The 18,512-nt window shown below is 42.9% G+C and overlaps 1 protein-coding gene and 1 non-coding gene across 6 annotated transcripts in view; both read left to right on the top strand.

The window, feature by feature from the left end:
* LOC122817012 overlaps positions 1-18,512 on the top strand; it is a 505,254-nt gene that overhangs the window by 472,225 nt on the left and 14,517 nt on the right. The gene's annotated exons all lie outside the window — the stretch shown is intronic.
* On the top strand, positions 12,690-12,796 carry LOC122817445. Its single transcript, XR_006367262.1, has one exon. It is a non-coding gene; the product is annotated as a U6 spliceosomal RNA (small nuclear RNA).

The raw sequence follows: 18,512 nt of genomic DNA, 5'->3' as shown, positions 1-18,512 counted from the left end.
GCTGGGAATTCCCATTATCAGTTCTCTGCATTGCCCTTTGGCTTATCTACTGCCCAGAGTATTCACAAAAGTTCTGGCTCCAGTGATAGCTTACTTCAGGCTAAAAGGAATACAAATCTATCCTTACTTGGACGACTGCCTGATTCTGGCTCAAGAAAAGGAAGACCTTTTCAGCATTTGGAATATGTGATAGCAGTGCTAAGATGCCTGGGGTATTCTGTGAACGAAATAAAGTCCAGTCTAGTACCCTCTCAAGACATGTGCTTTCTGGGTGTGAGACTGAATACAGCAACCCAGATGGCCTTTTAACCCCGGACAAACAAAAGAATCTTTCCCTTTACTTCCATCAACTATCTCTTCAGTCCGGGCTGACTGCAAGGACAGTCCTTCAAGCCTTAGGGTTCATGGCATCTTGTATTCTGGTGCTTCCCAATGCCAAACTGCATATGAGGAAGCTGCAATGGTATCTCAAAAATGTATGGACACAGCACTGCCAGGATTTGGACACTGTCATTCAAATAATACCTTGCATTCAAAAGGACCTTTTTGTGGTGGGCTCAGGAATGTCACCTAAACAAGGGACTCTCTGTGACCCGGCCAGAGGCGAGTCAGATTCTAACGACAGATGCCTCAGACATAGCTTGGGGAGCTCATCTGAATGGAAAATGGATACAAGACAAGTGGCCTGCCAGACTACAGCATCTACATATCAACATGAAGGAGATGTTAGCAGTCCAGTTTGCATTAATGGCTTTCAAGGAGTTACTTCTTCCAGGGCAGGTGTTGATTCTAACAGACAACACTACTGTCATGTGGTACATCAACAAACAAGGGGGAACACATTCTTATCCTCTATGCAGGCAAGCAATGATTTTGTGGGAGACTGCGCTCAGCTTGCAACTAAATCTTCAGGCAAGGTTTCTGCCGGGAGCACAGAACTCCTTAGCAGATGTGTTAAGCAGGCAAATCATGGATCCCCACGAGTGGAAACTGGATCTTCATGTATTTCGAAAATTGACAGTGTCATGGGGAACTCCAGACATAGATCTGTTCGCTTCTCCACTAAACCACCAGCTGCCAAAGTTTTGCATGAAAAGGTTTCATCACACAGCTTGGAAAGTGGATGCTCTTTCTTTCAGTTGGAAAAATCTTCATGTGTATGCCTTTCCACCTCTGCCTCTCCTCCCAAAGGTACTCCTAAAGGTCAGACAAGACAAGCCAAGGATGATTTTAATAGCTCCAGATTGGCCTCGGCAACACTGGTACCCATTACTGAGGAGTCTGGTAAGGTAGCCTCCATGGCCTTTACCTTTGATTCCACACCTATTGTCTCAGAGGGACGGTCATCTACTCAATGTCAAGCTTCACCAAGCTTCACTCTCTTCATCTAACAGCCTGGCATATTCTGTTTTGAACCACAGCAGGTCTCAACTTCCTCAACAAGTTTTGAATGTGATTATGGAAGCCAGAAGACCTAGTACAAGGAAAGTGTACGCAGAAAAATGGAAGAGATTTTTATTTTGGAGTGCAGCAAAGGATTTGGTGGTTTCTGAGCCTAATTTGAGTGTGGCTCTTCAATATCTTACTGAGTTATTGGACAAAGGTTTGTCTTTCTCTTCCATTAAGATTCATGCTGCAGCAATTTCAGCTCACTATGATTGTGACCCACCATTGTTTTCTCATCCTTTGTTCAAGCAATTTCTTAGAGGGGCAAAGAATATAAGACCCCCACGTAGAGCTCCTACTCCTGCTTGGGACCTCAATTTTGTGTTGGAAAAACTTACTCTACAACCTTTTGAGCCTGCGGCTACTGCTGAATTGAAATACTTGTCATGGAAGACTGCTTTTTTGTTGGCCATTACTTCTGCAAGAAGGGTTTCTGAATTGCAGGCCCTTATGGCGGTTGAGCCTTTTTGATTTTTCATAAGGATAGGGTATCATTACGCACTAATCCTTCCTTTATGCCTAAGGTGGTCTCTAGTGTGGCTTTAAACCAAACTATTCATTTGCCTACTTTTTATGCAGATCCCCAAAATAAGGGGAAAAGATTTTGCACACTTTAGATGTACACAGGCAGTTGCGTTATTATTTAAGCAGGACTAAGGATTTTAGGCAGTCTCAGCAGTTGTTTGTTTCTTTTGCTTTGAGTTCTCAGGGCAAGCCTGTGTCAAAACAAACTATTTCTAAGTGGATTGGGTTTTGCATTACATTTTGTTATTCCCATCATGGCAAGGAGATTCCAGCTGGGATTAGGCCTCATTCCACTAGGGCTACTGCCACTTCAACAGCATTTCTAAGGGGTGGCAACTAAGGATATTTTGGAGGCAGCTACTTGGAGTTCAGTGCATACTTTCTCTAAGCATTACCACCTTCCTCTCTACTCTAAATCTAGGGCTGGTTTTGCCACGGCTATTTTGCAGGGCATGTTGACAGCTCCTGCTTCTTTATGATTTGCCAGCCTCCCTTACCTCTGCTTTGGGATTCTACCCAAGTGTTAGGACTGCAGCAATGTGAGATGAAGAACATAGTACAGTTTTGTACCTACCATAAATGTAGATGTTCAAAGATCCACATTGCTGCAGTCCAATTTACCCTCCCTCCTTCCCCTCTGTGTTTAGGGGTGGTTGTGTGGGTGGGGTTGTACTTTTGTAAATTTGTATATATTGTACATATATTTGGTACAGGAGTGTTTGGTGTTTTTTGGTTTTGGCCTTATCTTTTTAGGGTCTTCTGACATCTGGGGCAAGAAAAGACTGAGGATATGACGTCGGTCATGCGCATTTGTACCCTGACGTCCTGACGTCAGACTAATGCGCCTTGACGACGTCAGCCTTATACTTTGGTATTCGGGCCGACTGGGACAGCGGACTACCCCAAGTGTTAGGACTGCAGCAATGTGGATCTTCGAACATCTACATTTATGGTAGGTACAAAACTGTACTTTTTATTTCTAGTATTTCATTAGTTTAAATCGGGTCCCCCTCTAGTGTCTGAAATCCCTTTTTATTCCCTTCTTAACTTTTAGGCCTTTGGCCCTCTCTTTCCCCCAGTCCTTCAGTGTGACTGGATTTTATTTTGCTTAAGGGTGTGTTTGTGTGTTGTGCTTGTGTTTTTACACTGAGTTAGGATGTCTAAAGACTCCATGGTCTCAGGCTTCAAGAAGTGTGATTCGTGCTGTCAGAAAATGTCTCTGACAGACGGTCACACTTCTTGTGTATATTGCCTGGGACCTTTGCACCTGCAGGACTCATGTGCTGTGTGCCATGCATTCAGCCCTAGAGTCCTGCAGGAACACAAAATTAAATTGATTTTACGTGGCTTGTTAAAGCCTGAAGGCCCCCCGACCCAGTCTGTGTCGGGGAAGCCTTCTAAGACTTCCAGACCGTCGGCTCCAGTTTCTGAGCCGTCCCCTGGAAGCATTAGATCGGCTTTGACATCGGCTCCGGCTGGAGCCGATGTTTCCAAATCTCATACCATCACCTCTGCTCCGGCCGGAGCCGAGGTTGACAAAACTCAGTCGGCTCCGATAGGTGTATCGGAGCCACCTGCTAAGAAGAGGTCTAAGTCCCCTTCCATCAGCTCCATCCATTCGGCGCCGGGATCTCCTCTTCTATCAGAACGGAGCCATAGGTCTCATTCCTGTCCGTCCTCCAGGCTGTCTGACCATGATTTACAAAGGGTGGTGAGTAGACTTCTCAAGTCCGAGGCACTGGCCCAAATGCTGCATAGCCCTACTCAACAGTCAGCGGCTATTTCCATCCCTGATTTTATTTCTCCTCCGACTCCTTTGAGTTCGGAGCCAAGGCTCATCGAAGTCGTGGCTGTCGGTGCTTCGGAGCCGATACCTTCCCATTCGGCTCCGTCGTCTGCTCCGATTTCCACATTGGAGGGATCTCGGCACCGGGCTTCTCTCTTCGGCTCCGAGGGGGCGAGTGGCATCGGACCCTTGTCCGACCCCGTTCTCCCTCTCAGAGCGTCGGCGCTGGTGAGTTAGGCTCCGACATCGGCCTCGGAGCCATCTCTGTCTGTGCCAGGGGGGTCCTTGTCTCCTCGGAGCGGGGACCTCTGGCCTTGCCTGATAGGGGCGCCTTCAAGGTCATGTGGAGCGTGCTAGACCCAGTGTCTACCTCACAGTCGGCTCCATCAGCTCCTCCCTCTTCAGTGCCTGTGGTAATTTCTACCCATCCCCTTGTATCAGACTGCAGAGAGCCAGCTCCTCGGGTTTCCCCATTGGGAATTTCCTCCTCTTCCGAGGCCTCTCCTGATCCGGTAGGAGAACCCCCTCGGAAGAGACAGTGCAAGAGGAAGCACATTGACTCCCCTGAGTCTATCACCTCTGACACTGACTTGGAGAAATCTGAAGGTTCCCCTCGGTCCCCCTCTGAGGATGTCTCCTTTGCTGACATGCTTGAAATCCTGAAATAGAGGGGGAACTGGCCCGCCCTTAACCCTTCAGAGGATGAGTCAGTTTACCTTGAGGCGTTTGGCTCTCGCCCTTCCACCTCCTGGGTGTCCCCTCCCTTTGACCCCCTTATGGAAGGGGTGGCAAGGAAGGCTTGGACGGCCCCTGATTCAGTGGAACCTACCCCAAGGAGGCAGTCAAAATTTATTACTGCCCCTAAGGAGAAAGAGTTTCTATCAAAAGGTGTCTCTGTTGATGCCATGGTGGTGGCCGCAGCCACTAAGAAGGAGTTAGCCGATCCTTCGGTACCTGTCCATCCTCCTAATAAGGAGTCTAGGACCATGGACAGGTACGGTAAGTGGATGTTTTCGTCAGCGACCTTTTCAATGCGGTCGCTGAACTACTTGTGTCACTTCGCCCGTCTCCAGAGAGATTTGCTCAAGGATATGGGTGAGGCTATACAGGATCCAACAGCTGAAGGGTTCCAAGACAAGATGAACTTTGTTAACTCCTCCATGCGGCTAATCTCATATGCTGCTGATGGGGCAAGTAGGGCCGCAGGCACAGGTGTAGCTTTACGACGTCACGCCTGGATGCGGCTTTGCAATTTTGCGGACCCTTTCAAGGCATCCTTCACCAATTCCCCCTTTGATGGCTCAACATTGTTTGGTCCTCAGGTGAAGGATACATTGACTAGGTGCGAGGTGGAAGGTAAGACTCTCTCTGCCGTGGGAGTTTGTTTTTCTACCCCTTCTAGACCTTATCCAAAGGGTCAGAGGGGAGGAAAAATGTGGTTCCGTAAGCCTCAGGGAGTCTCATCTGATGCACAAGGTCGATTCCCCTCTAGAGGCAGAGGGGGGAATAACAATAGATGCCGCCCTAGAGGCAGAGGAGGTAAAGCGATGAAAACCAGGCTCTCTCACCACGAAACAATTAGAGGCAGCTGGAGTATTCAGCAAACAGCCCAATGTCATCTAAACAAAATCGAATAAAACAGCTTCAGTTTTTCAGTATATACTTGACCGTAGACCAAGATAAATTCAGCAAAAAAGAGAACCTTTATTGGATGTGAGCGCTTTCGCGTAGCACCTACTACACTTCATCAGACAATGAATGAAAGGTCCGCAAAACCAGGGTAGCAGAGAAACTTTCTCTGATAAACCCTTTCAGCATCCCTGAGGAGCTGCCCGGCTGTCCACCTTCGGAGGCAGTCAGGGGAAGATTATCACTGTACCCAAAAGCCTGGCTTTCCCTCACCCAAGACAAATGGGTACAGTCAATCATATCCAAGGGTTACAAAATTCCCTTTATTCACATCCCTTCCCAACCCAAAGGATCCCTTCCAGATGTTCCACCCAGTCTAAGGGAACAAGCAGCACTAGAAATATCAAAGCTGCTATCAAAAAGAGCTATCCAATAAGTCCCAGCAGACCAGCAAGGATCCGGAATCTACTCCAAATTCTTTTTGGTACCAAAAAAACAGGGGACTGGAGACCTATACTGGATCTCAGCAAGTTAAACATTTATATCAAAAAAACAAAATTCTGGATAGTCACGCTACAGTCCATTCTACCCTTCTTGGGTCAGGACAATTGGATGTGCTCGATAGACCTTCAGGATGCTTACTACCATATCAAAATGCACAGACGCTCCAGGAGGTTTCTCCGCTTCAGGCTGGGAGCCAGCCACTACCAGTTCAGAGCCCTGCCCTTTGGTCTCACTACAGCCCCCCGAGTGTTTACCAAATGCATGGCAGTGGTCAAGGATTCCAAGTGTTTCCATATTTAGACGACTGACTCCTTACTGCCAACACCAGACATCAACTGCTTCTAGCCAGAGACTTCACCATCCAAACTTGCCAAGCTCTAGGCATCTCAATAAATTTAGAAAAATCTGCCTTGTCGCCTTGTCAGTCTATTACCTTTATAGGCGCCACCTTAGACACACTCAATCTTTCCGCCAGACTTACAGAGCAAAGAGTGTTAGATATCCGCAAACAAGTTTACCTTCTATTACAATGCAACAAGGTCAAAGCCAGGGTAGTCTTGAAGGTATTAGGACTCATGGCAGCTACTATCACCCTTCTCCCCTTAGCTCGTTTCCACATAAGGATCCTCCAGTGGATGCTGTTTACTCAATGGTCCTTCCAACAGCTCCCGATGTCTCACAACTTAATAACTCAATCATGCAAGAATCACCTGTCTTGGTGGATCACATCGCCTCAAGTTCTCCAAGGCAGACCTTTCATTCCTCCCCCCCAGTCGCCACGGTGACAACGGATGCCTCCCTGATTGGGTGGGGGGGGGCATTATCAGGGCAAGACAGTCCAGGGCACGTGGCAACCTTTCGAGTGCCACTTGCACATAAATGTCTTAGAGATGAGAGCAGCGCTTTTAGCGTTGCAAGCCCTTCAGGACTCTCTTCCCACAGGGACTATTGCAATTCAGACGGACAACATGTCCGTAGTGTGGTACATCAACAAACAGGGCGGAACCAGATCCTACCCCTTATGTCGAGAGGCACTCAGACTTTGGCAGTGGGCGATTTCTTCTCAGCGTTTTCTGATAGCAACGCACATTCCCGGGAAGTCCCAACACGATTGCGGACAGGTTGAGCAGGGCCATTCTCATGCCCCACGAGTGGTCTCTGAAGAAATCGGTGCTGGAAGAAGTCTTCCAAAGATGGGGCCAGCCTTGCTGCGATCTTTTTGCTACTCCCCAGAACAGCAAGTGTCACGACTTCTTCACTATCTTCCCGTTACCAGGCCATCCCACCAGAGATGCTGTAGTCCACGATTGGCCCTGGGGACTTCTGTATGCTTTTCCCCCTTTCCCACTGATATCTCAATTAATTCAGAAAGCTATCGCCTTGAGAGTTACAATGATCGTCATTGCCCCTTACTGGCCTCGACAGATATGGTTTCTGTTCCTCCATCATTACCTGTTGGAGCAGCCTTGGCATCTGGACCCGGTGCCAGATCTGTTGACCCACCAGTCGGGCCAGCTGCACCACTCCCTTCATTCTCTCAACCTCACAGCGTGGTTTCTCCAATTCCTACCCTAGCCAGGCTTCCCTTAATCTCTCATCCGGTTCGGAACATTCTGATAGCCTCTCACAAATCTTCTACCAGGAAGATTTATAATAGTAAATGGAAACGTTTTTCCTTCTGGGCAGCATAAAAAAAATAGACCCCTTCACTGCACCTATCCAGTCTATCCTAGACTTTCTGGCAGAGCTCTTCCATTTAGGCTCTTCTTCATCTACTATTAGAGTACAACTAGCTGCTATATCTAATTTTCATGTCAGACTCCAGTATCATGTCCCATAAGCTCTGCAAAGCCTTTTTAAGAGGTGTTTTTCTGCACAAGCCCCCAATCAAAGATCCCCCACCTCAATGGGACTTGAATTTGGTTCTGGCATTCTTGATCCCCCCCCCCTTCGAACCAGCGGCTTCATGCCCTCTTAAGCTGCTCTCATGGAAAACACTTTTTCTAGTAGCCATAACTTCAGCTAGAAGGGTATCTGAACTTCATGCTCTGTGCAGTCGTCCTCCTTACTTAGTTTTTCACAAAGATAGGGTGTCCCTCCGGACTAATCCGTCCTTCCTACCTAAAGTTTCCTCTGAGACAAATCTGAACCAAACGATTGATCTCCCTGTCTTCTTCCCTGACTATTCCAACAGGTCAGAACAAAAGTTACATTTTCTAGATGTTCACCGCCAACTTAGATATTATTTAGACAGGACTAAACAGTTCAGGAAATCTGATCAAATTTTCCTGTCTTATGTGGAAGGGAAATTGGGCCTTCCAGTTACTAAGGTGTCCCTTTCAAGATGGCTTACCTCTGTAATTACCTTCATCTATGAAATCAGACATCAAAAACTGCCTTCAAGACCTAAAGCTCATTCAACTAGGGCATTATCTACATCTGTAGCTTTTCAGGACAGGCTGCCAGTAGATTCCATTTGTGCAGCAGCCACTTGGGCTTCTCCTCATACCTTCATTTTACATTACAAATTGGATATGGCCACCAGAAACCGTGCCAGCTTTGGTTCCACTGTTCTCAAGAGTCTGTTCCGATAGGCCAACCCGAATAAGGTGCTAGGGACACGGTCCCATCCAGCAAGAATGAAGGCGAGATTGACAACTTAACATTAAGAAGTTATCTACCTACCATAACGTTCCATGTTAGTTGTCTTCTTCTCGCCTTCTTTCTTGCGTCCCACCCTCCTTCCCCCTAGCCTGGACAGACCGATAGGAAATTTTGGGATCTTCCTTTGGATTTTTCCTTCCCACATGTTCTACCACCTCTGTTCCCCATTTTATGTTTGTGGTAGCTTACATTCAGGTTTATATAGAGGTGGGTTCCTTTTTCTCCATACTGTGGAGACCAGAACTGCTTGGTTTAGCTAACAAACGAGATCTGAGTAGTTACCGCCTAGCATTGTGGGATATAGGGGAGCCTCGAGCTGGTGGAATTAGCTTTCGAGCTTTAGTATTGGCCGAGTCGGAGCCGCGGTTCGGCTCCGAACCCATCCAGCAAGAAAGAAGGCGAGAAGAAGATAGCTAACATGGAACGTTATGGTAGGTACATAACTTCTTATTTTAGCAGTTTTCTTATATAATTTTTCATAGTTTATTTTTTTTTTTTTGAGGTTCTGATACCTGGTAAGGACTTATTTATTTAATTTATTTAGCCTTTGTGGCCTGGGTTAGTCTCAATAGGCTAGTCCCTCTTTTCAGATGAGACCCGATGTGATATTTATAATAATAATGGAAATTTGGCCAGGCATTGGGGAGCTTCCCCTACACGTATCCCATACAGCTTATGAATATGTGCACACATCCCATTCCTAGTGCACTGGTGGCTGGGAGGATGGTACACACATGAAGTTATGGGGAGGAACATGCAGGAAGGCATTTGGAAAAAGGAAATGAGTAAAGACATTTATAATATGGAGAGTATTTTTCAGTGTGGTCTTTTTGAAGCTGTGCAGATGGAAAGAAAAAAAGAGTGAGTAATGTTTTATTACAACCCTGCAATTAGGAGGGTTGCAAGATGATTTATTACAGAAAATGTTTGAAAAGTGTGAACTGGATGCTTGAAATGTTTCATGATAGGACATTATGGAGAAAATACAAAAAGAAGCAGATATGATTATGGGAAGAAAAAATGGTGAAGAACAGAAGGAGAAAGTTGAAGAAATAAAGTCATACACAGCTGTGGAAACAGATGGAGAAGTGATGAGAGACAAAGGTGCAAGGACATTTATTTATTTATTTGTTGGTTTTGTTTACCAGGAAAGTCCAACTGAGCACGTCCCATTTTCAATGGAGGCCTAGGGAGAAATGCTCAATTTTACATAATGAGTAGAAGGAAGTTATATAAAATTTACATAATAAATGTACATGCATACATAGACTAGTGATTATATGACAGTTAAAACAGTAAATGTGTAAACATTGAATAGTAAATGAACATACAGAGAATTGTAATGATATGACAGTTAATGAAAATAGGACAAATAATGAATACAGTAAAGTATTAGCTAATAAGCATGTAAGAGTCTAGTTACTTTCATATGGAATCAGCTGAAAGTAGATATTGTGTAGGAAACAGTGAAGTAATTATAGAATGCAGATGGTTACAAATTATGATGGGGTATTGAGTAGGTCTAGTTAAAAAGGAGCTAGATAGTGGAGAGAGCTAGATCATAGATAGAGATTGTGAAGAAGTAGCTGTGTTATGACCAGTTGCATAAAGAGTGGTGACAGTAAGGGTTTGGAGATCCAGGTACATCACATGTACAGAGCTGGCAACCAAGGAGGTATTTCAAAAGAAAAAATACACAGTAAGAATTCAAGAAAAGAAAGAATTATGCACAGTATCTGGGATAATGTAATTGCACAGTTGAATATTTCAACACCTGAGGTAAGGACTTTCATTTGATTAATAAAGAGACTTTTTGTGACATTATTTTTGAAAATGAAAAAGGATTGTAAACGTTTTTTGAATATGAAAAGGACAAGGACATAGATCCATGGAATGCATATGTATTTAATACTTTTAATAAAGAGATTACAAAAGATTCATGCTGTGTTTTGTACGGACATTGAAAAAAAAGACTTTAAAAAGTGTTTAGAATAATATTGTAATAGTGTTATAGAAATGGTTAAAGTTTATGATAATAGATATTGTAATAATGTTAAAGAAATGGTTAAAGTTTATAATAATAGAGAGCTATGGACTGGTGGACGGAAATGTTTTGGGATACTGAAAATGTTAAATTAAAAAAAATGTGGTGGTAATAGGTTTTTGTAAAATATTGGAGACAGCTAAATCCCGCGGTAGTGGTGCGCTAGCGTTGTCGCCTCACAGCAAGACATTGTCCCGTTCAATTCTCAGCTAGAGCATCTTCTGTGTGGAGGCATTTGTGAATGGGCATGCCTTCGTTGAAGGTTGTGCATCAGGGCTGGTAACTCGGCACGTAAAAATCCACTACCAAACATTAGCGGACCGGAGTTCCACTGTGGCGACCCCTAAACGGGATAAGCTGAAAGACACAACATTGGAGACAGCTAAAAATACTTTTTTTGTGGGAAGGAATGGAAGGGTTATTTGGTTTACAAGTGTGAAAAAAAAAGATATTTTTATTTCAGGAGGCTGGACATTAATGCAAAAGAAAATGTGAAACAATACTACAAATATAAATGGACAGATGCAAGAAGATTGATGGTATGTCAGTCAGTGGTGTGAGAAGGTTAATGCAGATGTAATTGCATTAATAGATACAAGATTTATAGGTAAAGAAAAGAGAAGGCAGTTAAAACTGTCATGGAAAAGAGAAATGAATGGAATTTGGGAATAGATAAATATGTTTGAATTGTAATCATGTTCAAAAAATGAAAATATTTTATTCTAAATCGTGTTACTTTTAAGTCAGGTAGATTATCAGTTATAGATATTCTGCTATAAGCAAAACCACTGAGTTTGATTACAATTTATGATTGCACCGATGGCAAAGAAAGATAGGAATTTTTTGATTTATTAAAATTTTATGTAATAGTACAAATACTGTAGTGTTGGGGGACTTTAATTGCAATTTAAGAAAAGAAGTAGGTAAAATTGCAACAGATACAAAAAATGAGAAAGATTATGACTTCAGGTGGGTTAAAATACGAAAAATTAGTGTATACGTATGAGAGGGGAACTAAAAATTGAGACTGATTAAGTGATTTATTTAGAATCTTTTAATGAAAGTGATGGGGAAGTCTTAGAGGTGTGTTTTTCAGATCACAGTGTAGTTTGGGTTAAGTTTGGTGAAGAAGAGAGGTATGTTAAAAGCGGAAAGGGTTTAAAAAGGGAATAATGAAGAAGTTATGAGGGATGTAAGGAAGTAGTTAAATATTTTTGGAAAGATCATTGCGCTACCAGCTTTATGTATAAGAATTGACAGATTGATGGGATGTATAGAAAGTTATATAAAGTTAAAGTTAAAAATATGAAAGAACAGAGAAAGAGATACCTCATAAGAAGAATATGAAAAGGGAATACAGTAAGATTAAGGAAAGGATGTGGTTTGATGGAAAAAATCTGTAAAAGTATATGGTAAAGGAAAGGGAATTATTCCAGGAAAACAAAAAAAAAAAAGGATTGAAAATTTGATAAGATGACAGATTTTTTTGGTACAAGTTGTGAAAGAAGAAGTAAAATTAGGAAAGGGGTTAAAAACAATGTATGATAATGGAAGAAGATAGGAATGAAAAATATTAAGGGATAACAGAACAAAAGAAAATAGAATAAGTAATTAAGTTTGTTGAAGAAAAGTATCAAGAATGGAAAGTGACAGAGAGGGAACAGGAATGTGAAAATCTGATAAAAGCAGAAAATTAATTTGAAAAGAGAGATCAGTGTAATGGAAATGGTAAGTGTATTAAGTAAGGTTAAAGAAAGTTTATCACCTGGAGTAGATGGAGTAGAGTATGCATTTTATATGGAGATGATTAAGACTTAAAAAGAGGTCCTTGTGAAGATTATGAATGAATGGAAAAATCAGGTTTTAGGAAGAGTAGTATTTGTTAGGGGCAATGAAATTAATTTGAAAGAAAGGAGAAAAAGTATATTTAAATAATTGGATGCCTATGACTTTATGAATGTAGAGTATATATTTTGATGAAAATAACGCAAGTAAGGTTAGAAAGTGTAATGGAGAATAAATGGAGAGATGGAATATATGGTATTAAAGGAAGAAAAGTGAATGAAATGCTAATGATAGTTAAAAAATAATGTTGCTTGCTTGGGCAGTACATATCCTAAATTGGAATGATACAGAGAAGATTAACATTTCTCCTGTGCAAGGATAACATGCAAAATCATGAAGTGTTGCATATTTGGGGGTGGGGGGGGCAGAGCCTAGATGGCCAAGTGAAAGCAGCAACTTTTAGAGCGCTGCAGTAGACTCAAAATAAACTGAAAAGTATTTACTTCTAAGCAAAATTTCTTCACACAGTATTTTATAATAGTGTAAGAGTACTTGCATCCCAGTTCTGTGATGTTTCATCAAGTTTTTCATGTCAGAATCTTTGGAGAATTATTGACTGGAAGAAAAATGAGCAACTGTAAGCATTTCCATTCTGACTATTCTCTAATGAACGATATGCAGCTGGTGACAGCACTTCAGGAGTTATATCTGAAAATAGATGGTTTTCAGGAGAACATTGAAAATTTGAAATAGAACTGCTTAAAACAAATCAACATTTTTAAAGAAATGTTTCAGCAGCACTAAACTGAATAACATTGATAACGCTATAAATGACATGGAGAAAATATTAAAGGAGGTAGAGACTCAAACAGAATATTTATTAAAACAAAACACCCCAAATAATTTTCCCTGCTAAAACAAAATGTATCTATCAAAGGGTATCAGAATTTTTAACAATTTAGAAGAACCTTGTTCCTTCATAAAGAACAATAATATTTTCCCAACTACTGAAGACATGGATTGGACATCTTCCACCTTAAAAAGATCCCCAGAGAAGAACTCCTAGTCTGATACAAAGAAGAAGAAGAAGAAAAAAAAAACAGATACAACATTATCATGTCAAGTATTCCCCATGGATTCCATTCACTTTTAAGCAGTAAATAAAGGGAATATTGGAAGAAAATGAAGGGGAAAGTTGTGAGAAAAATAGAGTGTGTGTGTGTGTGTGTGTGTGTGTGTATATATATATATATATATATATATATATATAGTTCCACCTCATATCATTGAATTGTCATTTCATCGAATTTCAAATCGAGACCAAATCATTGAAAACTCATTTAGTCGAAAACTCATATCATCGAATCTCAAATCATTGAAAACTATAAAGCAGCTAGAAATAACATCCCACGGAGTTTTTCCTATGTTTATGCAGGGGGGCAAGCCTCCCTGCACCCCCCATACCCCCATAACTTAAATATACCAACTCCAAGGTCGCAGTACAGTATGGGAAAAAGGTAATTTCCTACCCCACTGTAGTATGACCTTGGAGTTGGTATATTTAAGTTACGGGGGTGTGGGGGGGCAGAGCCCCCACATGGGGGGTGCAAGAGGGGGCTTGTCCCCCTGCATAAATGTACTAAACAGTGTCTGGGATGTTATTTCTAGCTGCTTTATAGTTTTCAATGATTTGAGATTCGATGATATGAGTTTTCGACGACATGAGTTTTTGATGATTGGTCTCGATGATTTGAAATTCGATGAAATGATAATTCGATGAAATTAAGTGGAACCATATACATATATATATATATATATATATATATATATATATATATAGATATATATATATAGATATATATATAGATATATATATATATATATATATATATATATATATATATATATATATATACACATATAGACATATATGTGTGTGTGTGTGTGTGTGTGTGTGTCTCTCTGTATACGTGTGTGTATATATATATATATAAGACAATGTCTATGCTCATCATACAAGTAATTGTTTTAATTAAAATGTATGATCTAATGTTGTCAGTCTTCATCTGTTCCTGCCTTGTGGGTATCGGTTCTGATCCTCAGAACTGATCTGGTCATTGTAAAGTTTTCATCAGCCAAAAAATCTCTAAAGCTTCTAGTTTACCCACAATGCTCATCTCCACATTACCTCAGATCTCTCTCTTGCCACACTTATGACAAGACGCATCAGCCATCTCTTGTGTATCTAAGTACATTTTTATATTCTTTTATATATTATCATTATCTTTTCTGATAAATCCTTTCCTATCCTTTAAATCTTGGTCTACCCATTATGAGTGCATTGTATTTTCCTTTACCGCTTGTGAATCCTCCCTACCATTGTTGGTAGTCTTTCCCTTTTTCTTTCCCTACCATTGGTAGTCTGTCTACGATCTTTGGTAGACTTTTCCCTCTTTCCTGTTGAGTGAGTGAAGATCTTACTTTTCTTTTTTCGTTTCTCTCCTTTTCTGGCTTCCTGTTTGATTTTGTCAGGATTATGGCAGAGAAACCAAAATGCTCCACTACAGGGTTTAAGCAGTGTGTAGAGTGCGGCAGAAAGATGCCAAATCCTGATAAGTATAACTCTTGTGTGTACTGTTTGGGAGTTTCCCCATTTGAGTATTGAATGTTCCATCTGCCAGGGTTTCAGTAATCGATCTATGGCAGAAAGGAAAAATAAGTTGATTCTCAAAGGGCTCCTTAAAGCCCTTTTTGAAGAAACCTTGTCCAAGGCCAACAAGTCACCTTCGGCCTCTGGATCTAAGTCCTTTCATTCAGTGCATATCCATTGGCACTGGTCATTAAGAAACATAAGCACGCTACTGAGGGTTCATCTTTGGAACAGAAAGTTAAGGTTCCAAGGCTCTCAGAGCAGACTAAATCTCCAGCACTGACAACTTCACTGGTGCTTTCTACACTGGTTATGACAATTGCTCCTAGTATAGTGACTATAGCTCCGACCTTGACCATAGCTCCAATGATGGTGCAGACTGCCACCCTGACCAGTACTGTGTCCATATCACCCTCGGTGCAGACGGTACTGAAATTATTGCTATCCTCAGAACCTAGGTCTATCTATTCTCCATCCTTGGACCCATTCTATGGTCATCTCCTCAGTCCATTCATGGAAAGATCTGAATCACCTTTAGTTTATCCATGGACCAGATCTTGGCAGCCTGGGGTCTTCCATAGGTTCATAGGACAATGCTAGGCTATTGGCTTGGAGGCCATTATAAGCCTAGCCAAGAATTTCATCCATGTTCCAATAAAGTCAGCACCTGTTTTCCCTTTCCAGCAGGGACACAGGTGGGATTCCAAGGGTATATTTTCTGTTTCCCATCCAGTCATCCAGGTTCCTCTTAAAGAGGGCTAGTGAAGTACTCTGCTTGACATGGAGAGGGAGTCTATTCCACAAATGGTGGAGTTGTTGGGACACAAAGCTGTCCCAGTAACAAGTTCTATTAATGTCACAGACCAAGTTGAGGCCTTGTGTGCAGGTTGTGCGAGTGGAGTTTCACTTATGGATATGCAGCAACTCCATCAAGGCTGAGTCTGAGATGGCCTTGTATGCCATACACAGGTCACCTCTGAGCAGTCAGTACGAGACTGAGTAGAGGGATAGGGCTTTTAGCCTATTTGTATAGGATAGGTGTTTGAGACTGTGGATTTTCCTGGTCTCTCCAACTGCTGCCTGTGCTTAGCAAGGTATATGCTGAATGGGGCATTGTACTCGATAATGGATCTGATAAGGGAGGAGTACAGGGATGTTATGACCTCCTAGTTCCTGGATGAAATATCCCTACTTATGAAGTGGGCCATCTAGAAAGCCTTCCTTACAGCGGAGGCCACGTGGTGGTCAAATGTCAAGTTGCTATCAGCCTTGGCGCCTAACTTGCTCATGGCTGCATGCTTAGTAGATTGTTATTAATGTGATAATTAGTGGGGATGCCATTTTCTCCAAAGGGGATGATGATGCATTTCTTGGCATTCAGTTTGAGGCCATGCTTCTGGCGCCAGTCATTAGTTTGGGTAAGGCCCTCTTGGAGGATGTTCAAATCACTAGGGGAATTCATGACAGTGCCCAGCTTGCAGTCATCTTCAAACTTGGTCAGCCACAGACCACTTCCATCCTCTTCTCAAGCCCCTCTTCCTTCTGGTGCAGTGGGTTTTTCTTCATCTGTCTCTACATATTCTTCTCCTCTAATGCAGCCTTCAGAGTTTTTAACTTCAGTATCCCAGATACCGATAGCTTCAGCACCGAAAAGACTTCTGTCTTCGGCACCGAGTCTAGCCCTAACTTCCTTGGTGCCTTTGGCACTGTTGGATCCCCGGGACCATGTCTTCGCCATCGGGCCCAGGGGATTCGAGCCAGCTCCAACTTTTTCCATGGAGCCAACCATGCCCCTTTTGGCTGTGTCAGTGGTGGACCCTTCCTTAGTTTCAGTCTGTCAGGTGGGGCTCTCAGGGTGGGGTGTGACTCCAGGTCCGATTTCCAAGCAAGGCTCCCTGGGGGTCCTGCCTTTCAGGCTATGGAAAGGACTTTAACCACTGCCTAATCTCATGTGACCTGTGGGATATTGGAATCTTTCCCTGTGACCCCAGGTTCTTCAGTTCAGCCACCAACCTCTACCACTGGACAGCATGCACCACGGTCACAAGACCTGCCTTCTAAAAGCACTCCCTCTTCCGAGTCCTTCTTGGATGCTCCCACTGAGGAACCCCCTCAGAAGAGATTGCGTAAGAGAAAACACCTCGATTCTCCTGAAGACTCTGTCACAGAGGACATGGATTTTGATAAAGGGAAGGGTTCCCCACATTCACCCCATGGAAGACATCTCCTTTGGAGACATTCTGGAGATCCTAATACAGAGGGGTGACTGGAAGTCCAATGACCCTTCCTTGGAGGAATCTGTATTGTAGCCCTTTGGTGCACATCTATCTATCTCCTGGGTGACCCTGCCTGCTGATGACTTGATTAAACTTATTGCTCAGTGGGCTTGGGAGGCTCCAGATGCCATGGAACCAGTTCCCCGGAGACTGGACAAAATCCTTACTTCTCCAGAAGACCAACCACATTGGGCTAAGGGCTTGATAGTAAATGCCATGGTGGTAGTGGTCGCCATGAAAAATGAACTAGCTGAGGAAAGTTATACTGTCCATCTCCCAAACTGGGAGTCCAGGATGATGGACAGATTTAGAAAATGGGTCTATGCATCATTGACCTTCTCTATCAGGTCCTTGAACTTCTTGGCACATTTCACAAGTCTGCAGAGGGATCTGGTGAAGGAGTTGTCAGATACCCTGGTGGGAGCTGTGACTGAGGGGGTCCAGGAAAAAGTGGCATCCCAACTAGCTACCCTGGAGTCTCTTTCAAATTCGTCCATGAGACTCATTGCGCATGCAGCTGAAGGGGCAACCAGGTCAGCAGCTTCAGGCATTGCAATTTGGAGACATGCTTGGATGCACCTGTGCATGTTTGCGGAACCATTCTAGTCTTCCTTTGTTAATGCCCCTTTTGTTTGGTCCCAAAGAAAAGGAAACTCTGTCCAGGTATGAAAAGGATGGAAAGACTTTGTCTGCTGTGGGCGTACATTTTTCTTCTCCTCAGCAATTCTACTTCAGGAATCAAAGGAGTGGTAAAATGTGGTTCAAGAAGTCCCAGAAGCCTTTCCGGGACACACATGTCTCAGACTCCCCTTGGAGCAGAGGAGGGAGTTATAGTAGAAGACACCATCCCAGAGGCAGGGGTGGTCCACAAAATTAGGGTTCCAGGGACTCATTCTGTAGTCAACCCTATCAGTCCTCCTGAAGGGGGGGCCTGATTGCTTACCTGTGGAAGCAGTCGGGGGAAGATTTCCCTTCCAAATGCCTGGCAGTGCATAACCACAAATGCCTGGGTGCTAAGGATTATTTCCAGAGATAATATAATTCCCTTCACCCTTTACCCAAGATCCCCAACAAGACTCCCTGATGTTCCACCCAGAGAGTTCAAGCAGTAATAGAAATACAAAAGTTGCTAGAAAAAAGAATCATCCAAGAAGTCCCACTAGACCAACTAGGATCTGGTTTTTACTCAAGATTCTTTTTAGT

The sequence above is a fragment of the Protopterus annectens genome, chromosome 12.part0, assembly GCF_019279795.1.
Source record: "Protopterus annectens isolate FY-2018-M chromosome 12.part0, PAN1.0, whole genome shotgun sequence".
NCBI classification, from domain to species: Eukaryota; Metazoa; Chordata; order Ceratodontiformes; family Protopteridae; genus Protopterus; species Protopterus annectens.
The sequence above is the reverse complement of the archived record's forward strand: the minus strand, read 5'-3'. Positions and strand labels throughout refer to the sequence as shown.